General features: G+C 37.1%; 1 non-coding gene across 1 annotated transcript; it reads right to left on the bottom strand.

Annotated features, from left to right (window-relative positions):
* Nucleotides 1-1,946: 1,946 nt before the first annotated feature.
* LOC121228711 (small nucleolar RNA R71) lies at nucleotides 1,947-2,053 on the bottom strand. The gene has a single exon (XR_005926286.1). It is a non-coding gene; the product is annotated as a small nucleolar RNA R71 (small nucleolar RNA).
* Between the last annotated feature and the right edge of the window lie 16,011 nt (nucleotides 2,054-18,064).

The raw sequence follows: 18,064 nt of genomic DNA, 5'->3' as shown, positions 1-18,064 counted from the left end.
CCTAGAAAAAGAATTTAAAAGGAGAAAAAATATCATGAGGTAATGATATGATAACAACCTATCTTAAAGGAAGGGATTTTAAACTAAAAATAAATTCGAAAAAAAAAGAGAGGATAATCTTGGGTTGTTGGATTTACCCTAGAGAAAAATCTTACAAATACCCAAAGGAGGAAACCCGAAATAGCGAACGGAGGAGAACGAGAATAAAAAATATAAATTAGGCAAAAATAGAGGGTAACGACGGAGTACAGAAGGAAAGATGAAGACAAAGGCAATCCCTCTTAGCCACCACAGGACACTACGCCGCTGGAGTGTGAACTAGACACGCGAAAGCTGTCTTCCCAAAGTCTTTCGTATTTCTTACCTTGTTCTTCCATGAATTAAATTGATGAAAACGATGTCGGATAATATTTTAGTGTTGAATTTTATTTGCCAACCCATGGGCTAAATCTCATAGGGTTGGGATTACTTTTATGAAACCCTTATTTTTTTTAATGGTTGATGCATAAATTTGCATAAGTTTAATATTTTATTAAACTATTCTTATTTTTTTACTATTTTATTAAACTATTCTTATTTCTAAATTGTATGTGTGCAATCCCTAGACATAGACGGCTGTGCAGCATACCCTTAAATTAATCTAATTCTAAAAATGTTGGATTAGTTAGACTGTGGTAGAATGATATGAACAAGTATTCGACAAATACTTGTAGTTGACTCTAGACATAGAGCAGCGATCATGCAAAAGGAAACAATGCAAGGTACCATATTAAAGGCCTATAGACACATGCAAGGTAACTTGAGGTTTTTTGCTCTCGAAAGAAGCAGACCACTTCAGAACTCTTCTAAGCAGTAAATTGTTTACGATTTTTCCAAGGCATTTCTGACAGTAAGGGTAGATTCTTAGTAATCCCGACCTTCCATATCAACATCGTATATCCCTTATCCCTTGCCGTAGAATCATTTCCATAGCATTTTTAGTTGTTTATTTATTCATTTATTTGTTATTCGCATAGCTATTCTCATAATTGCCATTGCATTTTTACTCTCATTTTGCCATAGCATTTTTAGTTATTCATTAATTCCATGTATTGTTTACATCATTACTCCACTAACTGCCCATGTGTATTTATCATTGACTTTGCCATAGCATTAATCACATTTTATTATAATAACTTAACCATCATTGTGCCTAAATCCGATCCTCGTGGGAACAATACTCGCTCATCACTTTATTACTTGAGCCGACATGTATACTTGTATAAATTGCATATCATTTCACATGCAACAAGTTTTTGGCGCCGTTGCCCGGGATTGGTAATTTGGTAAATTTTGGTTTGGTTATTTTACTTAGTAGTTTATTTAACTTAGTGTATTTACTTTTTACAAGTTTGCCATGAATGCATGAGAAGAGGCATTCCTGCTAACACAGAATACCTTTCTGATCTAGAGATTGATAGAACCTTACGGAGAAAGAGAAAAGAATTGAGAAAAATGGCTGGAAACAAGAATGATCTTAATCGTAATCGAAATGATCGCAATGAAAACCCTCCCATTAGACGTGTGGTGGATGATCGAGGTAGGCCAATTAGAGAGCATGTCGTCCCAATGCTGGATGATCTGAATCCAAGGACAGTTAGGCCACAAATACAAGCTCAGCAATTTGAGTTCAAACCGGTAATGTTCTAGATTTACAAACCATAAGACAGTTCAGTGGGTTGCCCACTGAAGATCTAAGATTGCACTTAAAACTTTTCCTAGAAGTTTGTGACTCATTCAGGCAATAGGCTATTCCTAAAGATGCCCTGCGACTTAAACTATTTCTATATTCTTTAAAAGATCGTGCAAGAGCATGGGTAAGTGCTTTGTCGTCAAGAACAGTCGCATCATAAAATGATCTTTGCTAGAGATTCTTGCTACGGTATAACCCGCCTACTATGAATTCCAAGCTTAGAAATGATATCATGTCTTTTCGGTAATTAGAGGATGAAACATTATATGATGCTTGGGAACGACTTAAAGACTTAATTCAAAAGTGTCTAATGCATGGATTCCAATATTGGATTCAAATGGAGATGTTTTATAACGGGTTGAATGCACACACAAGGATATTAGTTGTTGCATCTGCCAATGGTACGTTGTTGGACAAAACTTATAATGAAGCATATGAGATCTTGGAAAAGATTACCAACAATGATTATCAATATTCAACAACGATAGTTGAGCTTGTAAGAGAGCTGTTGGTACCATAAATCTTAATGCAATCACTTTGTTGACAGTCTAAGCATCTTCTCTAGCTAATCTGATTAAGACAATGAAGAGGCCAACTATAGTTCAGGAGATAAAATCAGTCAAGCTAGCATGTGTTTATCGTGGTGAAAATCATGTGTTTGACGAATGCCCAACAACCTCAGCCTTTGTGTGCTACATATAACCCAGGGTGGAAGCAACATCCAAACTTTAGTTGAAATAATCAAGGTGCAAGGAATTCAAACAATACTGCAAGAAAGAGTTCCATTGGTGCACCGTCTGGTTATAGTCAACTTATGCCAATGCAAAATGTCCAACACGGTCAGTCATCATCATCATCACCATCTATTGGAGACTTGTTAAAAGAATTTATGGCCAAGAATGATGTTGTAATTTAGAGTCATGTTGCATCCCTGCAAGCTCTTGAGAATCAAGTGTGGCAAATAGCGAACACTCTAAATTCATGGCCACAATGAGCATTACAAAGCAATCACCCTTAGAAGCAGGACTAAGTTGAGTGATGTTGTTCATGATGCCACGGCAGGAGAGGATAGTGCAAGTAACAATTAGGTAAAGGTCTCAGAACCATCTAAAAAGCAAAAAACACCTAAAACGAGTAAGCAGCAAAATACTGTGGCAGACCCAGATCATGTTGCCAACAAAAATGCCACAACAAAACAGTATCAACAACTAGAAGGATGACTACCTTTACCCTTTCCAGTGATTTCATAACTCTAAGAAGGATATTCAGTTTAAAATTTTTAGATGTTTTAAAGCAACTCCATATCAACATACCGCTAGTATAAGTTTTGGAGCAAATGCCGAACTATGTAAAATTCATGAAAGACATATTGTTGAAAAAACGCAGTGTAACACCCCAAAAATTTGAATGTTTACTTGTGGGATTCTATATTAATTAAAACTATGTATCTATGGCTATGTGCTTTGCTTATGTGTTTGAAGTCAAAAGTTCGAGTCGCGTCTTAAGAAAAATTTTTATTTTATTTTATTCTAAATAAACGTCTATCCTTAACCTGTTGGCTTATGCTCAATTTTGTGTAAATCTGTGTCAATAATGAGCCTGCTGATTCAATGGTTAAGTGTCTGTTCCCTTACTGGTCATGTGTTCGAGGTCACGATACACGTATTACAAAAATATTTTTGTTACTTGTCTAAATTTTTAATCTGTAGTTTTTAAAATATGAATTAAACGTCTTTTTTCCTATCTCTTTTCATTTTTCATTTTTGTTCTTCTTTTCTTTTTCCTTTTTATTCTTCTTCTCTTCCTTTCTTTTCTTTTCGTTGTGGGCTTAGATTCGCACTTCTTAGTTGCTACTATACCCGGATAAGTTCGTTTCTATTAATTTTGTAAGTTCGGTTGTTCAATTTCTGAGATCGTTGTCGATTATTGGCATTGTGGCAAATTTTACTTCTTACTTAAACTGTTCGGATCCTTTGTTTATAAGTTTGATTCTTGTTCTTTAGGAGAAGATCTCAAAGATAACGATCCCTCTAACGTCTTAGGTTCGTGATTGCAGTGGTGATGAGGTAATTACCATGCGATTTTGGATACTATTATCTCAAAACAGTTTCGACAGGGTTCATTGTGTGATAATCTTCGTGTTGTTTCGAATTGTTTCTTAATTGGTTGTGGATTGTTCATTTTACTGTGTAAGCCACACAGCTGTGTGATAGGCCATATAACTCACTGTCTGCCAAATAAGAGTCACATGGGCGTGTGTCTAGACCGTGTGTGGCCATGGTAGTGCAGGGTTGACACGGGCCAAGGACACGGGTGTGTGTCCAGGCCGTGTAACTCGTTGATTACAAAATAAGGATCACATAGGTGGAGGACATGACCGTGTGTTAGGCTGTGTAAGATACACGGGCCAGTACACGAGCATGTGCCAGGCCGTGTGGGGTCGTACGGGCTAGCTACCCAGGTTGTGTGAGGCTACAATGGCGTGTAGGCCAGTTTATGAAATTTTGCCATATTCTGAGCAAAGTTGGAATTATATACAAGCCTTCTGTGAGGCCGTCTGAATTGAATTTAACTACATAAACTGATATTATCTGATCTAGAATTTGAATACTGATTATCAATGTGTGCATTGTGTTTGACTAAAATTACTTAAATTGATCTATTGTATAAGAGTATGAGTATATCTGAATATTTGCATAGAACTCTATATTAATTGTTATTTGAAGTATGTGTATGCATTCGATGGGAATTGAATCAGAAAAAAGTATTCTATTCTGAACTAGTCGTTAAATCCCTAGTATTTATATACTAATCTGGAAACTAGTCTACAATCTATGAAACGTGTCAGACAGACACTGAGTGGTGTGTAGGCCTAGATGGGTAATGAATACCCTATTTGGTGTGTTGGGTTGGTCGGAGATGGTGCGTAGCGGTTGGTATTCAATAATTGTATCTTTTATGCTTTTTTTGTATCTGATTATAGCTTGAACTATTATCCGTTTGTATGACTCTAATCTGTAACTGAATGAATTGTTTCTTGATTCTAAATCAACTTCCTAGATATCTCGGTTTTACCGATAATCTATTAAATATCTAAATAGTTAGGTCCTTTTGGTTAATTTAACTCAGTTATTGTTGAATGGATTTTAGGTAAATCACAGACATGATCGGGTCGATGGAATGTGTATCACCCCAAACCCAGCCCAGACGTTACGGCCGAATCTAGCATGTCAAATTGAAGTGTTTTAGCGAAAACCTTGTTTCATTGAAAACCCTTCCTTAAAAAGTTACATCTCAACTACTTAGTAAAATCTATTTTCTATTGTGAAGCTTTGTTTAAAACATTTGATTAAAGAAAACTTATCCTTTAAAAATTTAGTTGCGGAAACGTAGTATTAAAAGAAAACTATGGTTTAGAAAATCTATGTTCCACTTCTTATAATTACAACGCACGAAATTAAAAATCCAAACAATAACAAAATGGGAGGCCTTGTTACAATCCCGACTAAATAAAAGACTACTTAATAAACCAATAACCTATATGCTTTTTAAATAAGTCCAAGTTGTCTCGCTAGCTAGCCACCCAGAGTCCATCCAGACATCGAACCTCCTATTGAGCATCATCTGAGAAAAATAAAAGAGGGGGTGAGTTTTTGAAAACTCAATGTGTACAATCTTCGACGAGTAACAAGCATTCATCAATCACAATACAACATGCAATGCAATGCAGTGCAACCCACCCCAATAATCCAACCGATACACATTAGCTCTGTCCCCCGTTACACATCATGTGGCGATATAATTATCGACCCACCCAATCGATACACATCAATGGTAGCCCGGCTGCGGAACTACCTTTATTACAGCAAGCTGCCAGTCACTTATTGGGCTTAAAAGCCGTCGATGGATCCACGGTTGTCAAGCAACCATGCAACCCTCATATACTTCCTCCGTTCCATAATTCCCATCCCCTATGCAACTTAAACAAAATATCGTATGTATGCATCAGTTATACATGTAACATCCATAAATCTTACATTCAACACTTAGGGGTATTTTGGTCATTTTCACCCTTAGGGGTATTTCGGTAATTTTCCTTTATTACGGGTCTTTACTTACCTTGGCCTGTTAAAAAATTCCATAAGCTAAGATGAACGAATACTATGCACCAGGTAGGGTTCCAGAGAAGCGGAGGTGAGTCATTAAGACCGCTTAAGTACCAAGCTCTCCCTAGATCCAATCCTAGACATGCATATACCCGTTGCCACACCTTAACCCTATGACTTGTCCACGGTCTTTAAATAATTAACTAAGTTTTATGTCTGTTTAAGCAGTTGTCATATACTAGGCCCAAAAACCCCTTACAAGCCCAGACAAATCCACATACCTGTATATGGCCCACTAGGCCCAATCTCTTTCATATGGCCCATTAGGCCCAATCACATTTATGAGGCCCAATCACATTTATGTGGCACATTTGGCCCAAATCACATTCATTGTAACGCCCCGTACCCGAGACCGTCGCCGGAGTCGAACACGAGGTGTTAACAGACTTAATTCATGACTTAAACAGCTCAAACAATTTATTTTTAAAATTTTCAGTCAAGCTAGCATTCTGCGTCATAGTCGCTTAAAAATTCATATCTCAAGTTACAAAACTCGAAATCCAATTCCGTAAATTTTCCATAAAACTAGACTCATATATATATTTGCTAATATTTTTCTAGAATTTTTGGTCTAGCAAATTAGTACAGTTTATTAGTTAAATTCTCCCCTGTTTCAGGGTTCGACTGCTCTGACCTCTGTGTATTACGAATCAGATATCTCCTTGTACAAAGTTTCAATGACTATGCCGTTTGTTTCTAATAAAACTAGACTCAATAAAGAATCAGTAGATATAAATCATGACTTATAATTATCTTTGAAAAAGGTATGGTGAATTTCCAAAGTCAGAACAGGGGATCCAGAAATCGCTCTGGACCTATTTCACAAAAATTTAAACATCTCATAAAATATAACTCATATACCTGTTTTGTTCCATCCATATGAAAATAGACTCATAATTCTTCAATTCCATATTTTATTCATCATCTAATTGTATCTATACTATTTTTAATGATTTTTCAAACTCACATCACTGTTGCTATCTGAATCTATTTTATGGTAAATTTTACCTATTTCATGGTTTCCATGGATTAGCTAGCAATTTAGCATACATAACACCAAATATGATCATGATTAGCCATTCCAATGGCTAATCATTACCAATTATTTCCATACCACTCAATAACCATATCATAAGACCATATATACAAAATGATTATAATGCTATACATGCCATACTCAAAATATACAAGCCATTATGCCAAGATGGTATACGGATAGTTTGAGTGTGCCTCCGACCGTTCCCGATTTCCGAGCTGGCTTGTCAACACTACAACGAATGAAAAGGAGGGAGTAAGCATAATTGCTTAGTAAGCTCACATGCAAATAGCAAGTAACACAACTATATACGCAAACATAAAACATCATTTGCATAATCATCACCGAGACATTCATATCACAATTTCATTTATCATCTTACCATATTGTTGTTATATCGAGTTTTCAACCCGAGGGTTAAGTACATACCTGTTCAAAGTATTCATTTCACAACACTTACCAATACGTCCCTTTCATCTCGAGTATTCCTCCATTTGAGTAGAATTTTACCCGTTGAACACATCGGAATATAATTCGGATACATGGAAAGTTTGAACATAAGTGCCACATATGTAGCCAAGCTACCATGTAACCCGCCCATAAGTGAACTCGGACTCAACTCAACGAGCTCGGGCGTTCGCATCCATAAGTGAACTCGGACTCAACTCAACGAGCTCGGATGCCTAGTTACATCTCTCGAACTTGGACTCAACTCAACGAGTTTGGACATTCACATCCATAAGTGAACTCGGACTCAACTCAACGAGTTCGGATGCCCAAATATCCTAGTGACATGTCACTTGCATCCTAATCCATTCCTAAGGTTCAACGGGACCTTTTTCCCAATCATGTGTCTCAACCATCTTCTACGGAATGCCGTTACCGATACTCGGTAGTATTTCACATTTTCCAAGTATATCACATAATTTGACATATTAACAAACAATTATCACAGTATAATGTTTCATAATAATTATCATATCATTTAAATAACATTAAAACATTTAAAATAATAACTATGTTACCAACATTTACATACGAACTTACATTGTATGCGAAAATGGCTACTTTTACCATTTCGTCCACAACTTGGTATTTTCCCCATTTTAGCCCGAATTTTAGTTTTCCTTGCTCTATCATTTAAAATATAGTCTAATTAGGACTCACATTATTCAAATTGACCCAAAATCATATTTTGGCAAAATTATAGTTTTGCCCCTAAACTTTCGCATATTTACACTTTTGCCCCAAAGCTCGTAAATTAAACTTCAGCCTATTTTCTTATGTTTTATGACATGCTGATCATTTTTCCCTTCTATGGTAACATCAAATTTTCACTCTAACATGTACTTATGACTATTAGGTATTTTTACCGATTAAGCCCTTTTGCTCGTTTTCACTTAAAACCGAGTAGTACAAGTTGTCTAACATAATTTAAAACCTCATATCCTATCATAAAACACCAAAATACACAAATTTCACCTATGGTCCTTTTTCCAAATATGAACCCTAGGTTGAATTATTGCTAGCATAAGCTTAATCGAGCTACCGGGACTCCAAAAACGTAAAAATCATTAAAAACGAGGCTAGAACGGACTTACAATCGAGCTTGGAAGCTTGAAAAACCTTAGCCATGGTTTCTCTTGCTATATTCGGCCATGGGGTTGAAGATGAACAAAATTGGCTTTTAATTTTGTATTTTAATTCATTTTACCCCTAAATGACCAAAATGCCCTTACTACTAAACTTTCTAAAAATTCCATCCATGTCCAATTTTTGTCCATAGACTTAGAAATTGGTAAAATTGCTATTTAAGACCTCCTAATTAATATTTCAAAACAATTTCATACTAGAAACTTCTAGAATGCAAGTTTTACAAATTATTCGATTTAGTCCCCAATTTCAATTTAAGCACTTTATGCATAAAATTTCTTCACGAAATTTTCACACAATCATGCAATCATATCATAGGCCTCAAAATAATCATAAAATAATTATTTCTATCTCGGATTTTTTGGTCACAAAACCGCTACTCCGACTAGGCCCAAAATCACGATATTACATTCATATGGCCATTAGGCCCAAATCACATTTACAGTCATGCTCACATACAATTTTCCATCACATAGCATCAATTATCAACTTTTGCCTATTATGGGCCCAACAACCCATCGGGCCTATTTAGCCTATTCCGGCTCGGTTGGCCAATTCACAACCTAAGTCCATGGAATCGCCCCTGGGTCTCAAGCAACCTATCGATTTCCCCCTTATGAGTGTTCGCGCAGTCGCAGGACTACCATAGCCAAACTTTTGGCTTTTCAGCTTTTCCACTTTTCGGCATTTCGACTTTTGCCGATCTACTTGTGTGTGCAGTGTATGTACACATCTGGTAATAAAGCGTGCTGTGATTTCCTTAGCCCCGAACCTACAATCAATATCACCCTTCAATTAATCGCATGCTTAATACATATCTTTACCAAAATCGAAACCTCACCCTTTACCTTACCTTGCGCGACAAATTATAATCTTTAATCACTAACTGCGATAAACTCCTAGATCTGCACCAATCTTAATTATTAAAACCAGAATAACAGGTGACTTGTATCCAACACAAGTCCCCCTTCTCTTAACTATGACCATTTGACCAACTAAGATCAAGAACACTTACCAAAGTCTCTCACCTGAGGAGCAAATCGGTAGAGACCCAAAGGACTGGAATTTGATACTAATCCTACCAAAACCGATTGGAAGAAGTGAGGAACAAAGTAATTGATACTTTGCAAAAACCAGTTGGGGGAGCAAACACTTATGCTAGAATCGACTGAGTGAAAAGGGTAGTGGCAGCACCAAGGGTATTCGGCCAAAGAGGTGTTCGGCCCTTGATGGTTGTATGGCAAACAAAAGATTATTTTTCACCAAGGAAAAAGGGAAGAAGAAGTCGGCTAAACCAACAGTGAATCAAAGAAAATTGAGTAGAGGAAGGATGGGAAATCGGCACAAGGAAAAGAAAGAAAAACAAAGGTTTTCGACTTTTAGGAAAAAGGGTTTCTCGCAACAAACTGAAGGAGAATTCAGCATTAGCCTGGCAACCTCCCATTTGGCACCTATATATAGCCTCTATAGCCAAATTTCCCAAGCCCAAATTCCCAATTCGGCTCCACCTCTTCCTCACTCCTCATCTCCCCATTTTTATCCCTGATAACCCCTTGATCCTCTCCTCAAATTTCTCCTCTTATTACTCCCTACAAAGTTCAAATCCAACGCCACCTCTATCCATATTTTCGCAAAAATAAATCCCTCTTTTGAGGAAAGTAATATTTGAACCCCAAACCTCTGACACTAGCAACACGCCACTTATCCCCTGAGCCAGCAGGCTCTTTCTGTCCAATTTTCCCTTCATTTATTCAAAACCCACCTACTTGCCATCAGGGTTCTTTCAATAACTAAACTATAATTTCTTTTACCCCTAGGTTCGAACTCAAACCTTGACCGAGACCTACCATCACATAATTAACACTTAACCGAAAATGCTAAGCACAAAAAAAAAGAGAAAAATTCAAGATTTTGGGATTTTTGGGTTTCGGGATTTTTGGCTCGTTACAACTCTACCCCTTAAAAAAATTTCGTCCTCGAAATTTTACCTGATTCAAATAGTTGAGGATATTAACGTCGCATCACTTCCTTAGGTTCCCAAGTAGCCTCCTTAGCCTTGTGATTATGCCAAAGCACTTTGACTAATGGAACGGGCTTCCTTCTCAGTACCTTAACATCACGACCAATTATTTGTATGGGCTCTGTAACATCCCTTACCCGTATCTGACGCTGGGACAGGGTACGAGGTATTACTGGACTTAAACACTTACATTCATACAAAACTGAGCCATACAATTTCGTTCAGTTTAAAAAATTTTCAAACACATCCATATTGTAACACCCCTATCCCGTAACCATCGCCAGAATAGGTAAGGGAATTATCGGATTTGTAACTCAAATCGGAACAGTAAGACTTTAACTTATCAATCGTCAACATCATTGAACACTAATCCAACATATCATGCTTAAAACAATTATATAAGCTTATACTAAAGTGAACATTCCATGTAGTCTCATATATATAAGCATCTAAATACCACTTACAAATTAATCACATTTCAACATTCCTATCAACTCATCCATAATTACATATCATTCAAACCAAAATACCAATTATAAATTTTAACACTAAATGCACACATCATATAATGCTTTCGTATCAACCCAACTTTTCTCATATCAAGCCATATCACATAGCTTGATCATAATACTCAAAATTCATCTCACATTCATATAAACAAGTGACCATATAATCAACTTATTAACTAGCCTATACATGCCATATTACCCAATTTCAAAGAGTTCAGGAATACCAATTGCCTCCTGGATAGTGTGATGAAATCTTCAATGACTTCCAACTTGAGTGAGCATCAAATCACTGTAAAATACAGAAAATAGATAGAGTAAGCTAATAAGCTTAGTAAGCTCGCATAATTATCAGCAATGTATAAAAGATTTAACATTAAGCTTGTCATTTTAAGCAATAAGATTGTTTTTAAACCAGCCTCATCTCATTCAATATTTAATTCCTTAACAGTCATGTAATTCATGTGTAATTTATCACATCTACTCACGTGCCATATAAATTTATCAATGTCACTTTCTTGTCAAGTGTACCATGTATACCTGTACTGATTTGTATCATCATTTCTATTCTTCTAGCATCATATTTACAGTTGAACCCTTGAGACCAACATCGAAAACCCTATATCTTGCATACTAAATGCCATAGAATTCACATAGCATTGGGTCGATTTATTTCATTGTGTATAACCTGTAACACCTTTATATAACCGATAGTAGAATTATACCCGTATAAATATTAACTCATCAGTAACATCAATAATTCATAATTTGTAACAAATAATCGTTTTACTTACTTACCTAATTTTGAATAACAAATAAATTAGGTCATACCTAACCATCCAACTCGTCTTACACATTCCGTACCACATTGGCACCCAACTTTGTAAGCATCGAGCCTAAAGTAATACACCGGTAAAAACCTGCTAGGAATAAGCCTGATAAAACTCACCGGCTCAAGGCTTGCTAGGCTTTTAGCCTGAATCATTCACCGGCACAAGGCCTTCTAGACCCAAGGTCTGATATTTATTCACTGGCAATAAGCCTGCTAGGCAGGAAGCCCGATCAAATTCTCCAGCACATAGCCTGCTAGGCTAGAAACCCGAATATCATTTATTCACAATCAACTCAAGCACACTTTCATTCATAAGAAAATTCGATTATCATACATTTTCCATTCAATTTCTCAATATCAAAACTTAATCCAAACAACTCAAACATTCCCATTCTATCCTTACTACATTCGGCTATAATTCATTTAGCCATATATCCAAAATTAACATTTTAAATAAATTGTTTTATTCAAACAAGAACATTTAAATTTCTTATAGACTTACTACATGGTATCTTATGTAGATATATATAATCATATAATTTTACTCATCCAATTTGTACATCTATCATGCAACCTTCTTTACCATTATCAATCACACAGTTTTACGATCAATAATATTAACCCTATAGGTTTGATACTCACCTGCTCAAATTCAAATTTATAAATCATAAATACTTCTCAAGAAATTCAAAGCAAAAATACTTTTAACCCTTCCCAATTACTCGAAAAGTCTCACACTTAGTGCCAATAGTTATTCAACATTATTTATCCAATTCGCACACTTAGTGCTAGATACTTAAGCTTGCACATTTAGTGCTCAATAATCAGACCCGCACACTTAGTGCAATTTTTCTTACATCTATAACCTTTTATACTCGCACCCTCTATGCCGAAATTCAATTACTCACTATTCATCAATTCAAATTTATCAACTTTATTTGCATTCGGCAACCTCAACTTTTTTCTTTATATATATATATTTCAATTTGGCACATATATGTATATATAGTATTTAATTTAATCAACAACAAATATTTCCTTAGTAACTTACCACATACAAGGCATTTAATTTATCATATATTAAAGCTCAATTAACTCCAATATACATTTACTCAACCATAAAGTACTTCATTACTTTCAAACACAAGAGCGAATATATATTATGGCATTCCATCATCATGTAATATTAATATAATCAAGTACAAAGCCATTTAACACATCTACCATTACATACTTACAATTTGGCCAATTATCCATCATTTCTTATATCATATAATTTTTTTATCAATTTAATCATATAATTCAGTGACTGCAACATATTCATAGAGCCGATAAATTTTAGTAATTTATTCATTCTGTAAACAATTAACATCAATTAAAAACAATTTCAATAGGTAATAATTCGATTTTTTTTAACCATATGAACTTACCTAGTGTATCCGTCGACTATTCGTCTACTTTCTGATTTTTCCTCGATCAAAATCTTGAATTCATTTGGCTTGATCTAATTTAACCAAATTTAACTCAATTATTCACTAACATAATCAATTAAATACATATACAAGTATTTTGGCCATTTTGCAAAATAGCCCTTATATTTTCATACTTTAACAATTTAGTCCTTAATGCATAATTATGCAAAAATCACAAAACCCCAATATACATGTATTTAACCAAATTTTCTATAGTATTTAAACAGCCCATAATTTCATTTTATTCACATTTCTAACCACAAAAATTCTATCTTTTTCAATTTAATCCCAAATACTCAATTTCATCAAAAATCTCTTTATAAAACTTGTATATCTATAAACAACCATCAATAATTTAGCAAGAAATATTAAAACAAGCATGCACTCATCAATGGCACTTTCAAAAACAACCAATTTCAGAAATTGAGGTTCGGGTCAGTTAAACCGATCTGCAACGAGCTCAAAAACATAGAAATCATTAAAAACGAATCAAAAACTGTACCTTAATCCCTTAGAAAGCCATGGCCGAATGTTAAAGCTTCCAAAACCCTTTATTTGTTTAATTATTCGGTTGAAGATGATGAAAACATAATAAAAATATCATATGGCTTTATTTTATTAAGCATTATTTCATAATTTACCAAAATACCCATGTTTAATAACCAAATAAATTATGAAATTCAAGGTCCACTACCGTCCACTCAAATATGCAATGGTATAATTACCATGCAAGGACTCCCATTTATAAATCCATTATCAAATAAGTCATTTTACTAATGGCACACATAGTTTTCATTTTACGCGATTTAATCCTTTTTACCAAATTAACTATTTAATCGGTAAAATTTCTTTACGAAACTTTCACACAGTAATACTCCCACACTGTAAACATTATTAAAATAATAAAAATAATATTTTTGCTCAATTAAGGGGTCCCGAAACCACCTGTTCTGATTAGACTCGAAATTGGGCTATTACAGGCTCTTCCTCGAAAGTTAGGTCTGGCCTGACCTCAATTTCCACAACCGTTGCGACATGTGAAGGATCTGAGCGATACCGTCTCAGCATGGAAACATGAAACACGTCATGGATCTGGCTCAGTTCAGGAGGTAACTCCAGTTGATAAGCGACTGGCCCAATCCGCCTTACAACCCAATATGGCCCAATGAACCATGGCCTTAGCTTCCCCTTTTATCCAAACCTTAACACCTTCTTCCATAAAGATACCTTAAGGAAAACTAAGTCCCCTACTGCATACTCTATCTCACGACGCTTAAGGTCAGTATACGATTTTTGTCTATCCGAGGCCTCCTTTAACCGATCCTGAATCAACTTCACCATATCCTCAATATCTGCTACAAACTCAGGTCCCAAAACCCTTCGTTCGCCCAACTCCATCTAACATGTTAGAGTTCAACACCTTCGCCCATACAGTGCTTCATACGGAGCCATCCCAATACTTGCTTGATAGCTATTATTGTACGTGAATTCGACTAATGGCAAATAGTCTTCCCAGCTACCTCGGAACTCAATCACACATCCCCTCAACATATATTCCAATACTTGGATCACCCTTTCCGACTATCCATTAATTTGAGGGTGAAATGTCGTACTGAAGTTCAACCTAGTACCCAACGCCTCATGCAGCTTCTTCCAAAATCGCGAAGTGAAACGTAGGTCCCTATCAGATATTATGGACACTGAAACTCCATGCAATCTTACAATCTCCGCTACATGCAACCTAGCGAACTGTTGTAACGAGTAGTTGGTGCGAACCGGTACAAAATGGGCAGACTTGGTTAACCAATCCACTATGACCCATATCGAGTCTTTCTTAGTAGGTGTTAAAGGTAGCCAACTAACAAAGTCCATAGTGATCCTCTCCCACTTCCAAAGTGGAATCTTTACTGGCTGAAGCAATCCTGAAGGCAACTGATGCTCTGCCTTCACCTTTTGACAAACCAAGCATTTACTTACGAACTCCATAACCTCGTGCTTAAGTCTAGGCCACCAGTAAAGCTCAGGCAAATTTCGATACATCTTGTTTCCATCAGCATAGAGGTTGCTATGTGCTTCCCGCAGAATAGTCTGTCTTAGATTATTGTCCTTAAAACACAACACTCCTTCACTGTTTATCCCAAAGTCCAATGTCTCCCCATTCTCTACTTGTCTAAGACGAGCACCCAAGGTCTCATCCATTAATTTCTTGCTCTATATGCTCAGTCCAACTCGATTTTACTTGAAGCTCAGCTAATAAGCTACCATCATCTAACAAACTTAAAGGGGCGAGCATAGCCCTTAAGTTTGACTTAACCCTACGACTCAATGAGTTGGCTACCACATTCGCTTTGCCAGGGTGGTATTCAATCGTACAATCATAATCCTTCAATAATTCCACCCACCTACGCTGCCTAAGGTTGAGCTCCTTTTGGGTAAGGAGGTACCTCAAACTCTTATGGTCCGAATAAATTATACACTTCTCCCTGTATAAGTAATGCCTCCATATTTTTAGAGCGAAAATCGCCGCAGCTAGTTCTAATTCATGGGTTGGGTAATTCACCTCGTGAGTCTTAAGTTGCCTGACACATAAGCAACCACCTTTCTTTCTTGCATCAATACATATCCCAAGCCCACATTCGATGTATCACTATAAACCGTAAACTCCTTCCCAGGCTTTGGCTGAATCAACACAGGGGCCTCAGTTAAAACCTTCTTAAGTTTTCCAAAACTCTCATGCTTCCTGTCCATCCAAACAAACGGTACCCTTTCCTCAACAACTTAGTTAAGGGTGCAGCAATTACTGAAAAGCCCTCGACAAACCGTCGATAATACCCCGCTAAGCCTAGAAAACTTTGGATTTTCGACACCGACTTGGGTGTTTTCCAGTCTAACACTGCTTTAATTTTTTAGGATCCACCTTAATCCTCTCAGCTGACACCACATGTCCTCGAAAAGTAACCTCCCTTAGCCAAAATTTGCACTTACTAAATTCGGCATACAGATACTTCTCCCTCAAAGCCTGCAACACAATCCTTAAATGCGCATCATGCTCATCCTCATCCCTTGAGTACACCAAAATGTCATCTATAAAAACTACCACGAACTGGTCCAAGTAGGGTTGAAAGATCCGATTCATAAGATCCATAAAAGCAGCAGGTGAGTTCGTCAGCCTGAATGGTATCACCAAGAACTCGTAGTGCCCGTAACAAGTTTTGAAAGCTGTCTTATGAACATCTACCTCTTTAACCCTCAATTGGTGATACCCTGAATGCAAGTCAATCTTCGAGAAAATGAAAGCTCACCTAAACTGATCAAAAAGATCATCGATTCTCGGTAGAAGGTACTTATTTTTAATAGTTAACTTGTTTAACTGCCGGTAGTCGATGCACATTCGCAACGTCCCATCCTTCTTCTTCATGAATAACACCGGTGCTCCCCATGGAGACACACTTGGTCAGATGAATCCTCAATCCAACAATTCCAGAATCTGTGCCTTAAGTTTCACCAACTCCTTTGGTGCCATCCGATAAGGGGCGATGGACACCGGAGCCATACCAGTTAACAATTCGATTCTAAATTCTACCTTTCGGTTGGGCGGCAACCCTGGTAGCTCATTGGGGAAAACATCAGGGAATTCCCTAACTGTTCTCAAATCCTCAACAGTAGGGATCTTAACCTCCCTGTCGCTAATGTATGCCAAATAGGCTTTGCATCCCTTTCGTACCAACTTCTCATCCCTTAATGCTGAAATCACGTTGACAGATAATTCTGGCATTCACCAATCACCACCAACTCCTTATCCTCCATCGTTCTTAACACCATTCACTTTGCAGCACAATCCAAGGTGGCTCGGTGTTTCACTAGCCAGTCCATACCCAAGATTAAACCAATCTCATTGAACGACAACTCCATCAAGTCCGCTAAACAGGTAACCCCTTGAACTACTAAGGGTACCTCCCTAAACAACTTATTCACTTCCATTGACTGACCTAATGGACTTGTCACAGTCATCTCATTCGAAGTAATTTCAAACATATCACCCAAAGGTTCAGTCATATTGCATGCAACAATTGAATGCGTCGATCCAATATCAATCAATGCAGTGTAAGGTAACTCATATATAAAGAACATACCCGTTATCACATCTGGGGCATCCTCGTCTTCTCGGCGACGAGCAGCATGAACCAAAGCTGGCTGCCTCGTCTTAGCATAGCCTGCATTTTCGCCTGGTGCTCCACATCCACGTCCATTACCGTTACCGCCCCTGGCCTACCCACGACCCCTTAGCGGCAGTTGACCACCCCTGGTGGCTGAGCACCACCTCGACCCGTAATTGGCACTTGAGCTGGCATTCTAGGGCAATTCCTGATCCTATGCTCCATAGATCCATAAGCTAAACAAGCTCTAGACCTCTTCCAACACTCGCCTCCATGGCTTCTCCCACAATCAGCACAAGGTGGCACCTTTGGATTAGCTGCAGGCCCATTAACTCTGGCCCTAGCCCTAGGCCTCTGTCCAATACCAGGGGTCTCAGCCTCCCTCTTATTCTTACCCCTTTCCTTTTCTCGATTTAGGCACTCATTGCGCTTCACCTCCTCCGTTATATTTACTTTTTCCATCAACTTTGAGAAAACTCGTTCCCTTTGT

Source organism: Gossypium hirsutum, chromosome A04 (genome assembly GCF_007990345.1).
Source record: "Gossypium hirsutum isolate 1008001.06 chromosome A04, Gossypium_hirsutum_v2.1, whole genome shotgun sequence".
Taxonomy (NCBI): domain Eukaryota; kingdom Viridiplantae; phylum Streptophyta; class Magnoliopsida; order Malvales; family Malvaceae; genus Gossypium; species Gossypium hirsutum.
This window is presented reverse-complemented; position numbering and strand designations above follow the sequence as displayed.